Below are 1,028 nucleotides of genomic sequence, written 5' to 3'. Positions count from 1 at the left end.
AATTGATTTTGAGGATTCCAAAGGAATACTCTTGATAGATTTTCTCAAAAAACACAGGTGATCTTGGGGCTCATTAGAAGGAAGTTTTAAGAAAATTGAAAACTGCATTCTGAGAGAAAAGGCCAGGAAAGTTAAGCCAAGAAATTTTCTTCCCAAGACAATGGAATTGCTCATTCTTGAAGAATAGCAAAAGTTGTCCTACGTACAAGAATTTCTTTGGTAAGCATTACCTTATCTACCTTACAAACCTGATCTTGCTCCTACAGAACTCTTTTTAGTCCCCAAACTCAAAGAATGAAATGAACATACTTTGAGTCCCTCAAGAGTTCTATAACTGTCATTGTGACATTATATAAATGAAAGAAAATAGAATTCTTTAAGGAAAGGTTAGAGTACTGAAAACACAAAGACACCATCTTCACATGTGTATAGACCTAGGTTTAGGCTATGTTAAGAAACAATAGTTTCATGTTTTGATATATGAAATGATTTTTGATATGATTTTGTAGCAGTACTTTTTTACTCCATTATGAAAATAATTGAAAGGATATTTTAAAATTGCCTGGCTACATTGGTAAATGAGAAATAAATTTATGAATACATTTTATGAATGTAGATAAATTTAACCCTCAGAGAACTCTAATAGACATTTAAAACTGTACTCATAAAGGTGAAATTCACATAGAAATACGCTTGAAATGTCCTTGACATTGAAAAAAATCACCAGTCTTTTAAATAAATTTTTGCTTTCGTAATGTTGTAGAAATGGCCAATAGTAAGTTCTGGCAGGCACAGTTAATTTGAGATTTCTGTGTACATTGTATAATTTTCAATATTATTTTCCTTCAACTAAATGGCACATTGATATTAGCATTGTCTCTGTCTCTCTCCTACTGTAGTATTGCAGGTTAATTACTGGACTGCTAACCACAATGTTGGTTGTTCAAACCTTTAAGTAGCTCCTTGGAAACCCTATACAGGGTCTCTACTTGTAAGAACCTATTCAATGGCACTGAAAAACAACACAT

This window comes from Chrysochloris asiatica, unplaced genomic scaffold, assembly GCF_000296735.1.
Source record: "Chrysochloris asiatica unplaced genomic scaffold, ChrAsi1.0 scaffold00652, whole genome shotgun sequence".
In the NCBI taxonomy this organism is placed as follows: Eukaryota; Metazoa; Chordata; class Mammalia; order Afrosoricida; family Chrysochloridae; genus Chrysochloris; species Chrysochloris asiatica.
This window is presented reverse-complemented; position numbering follows the sequence as displayed.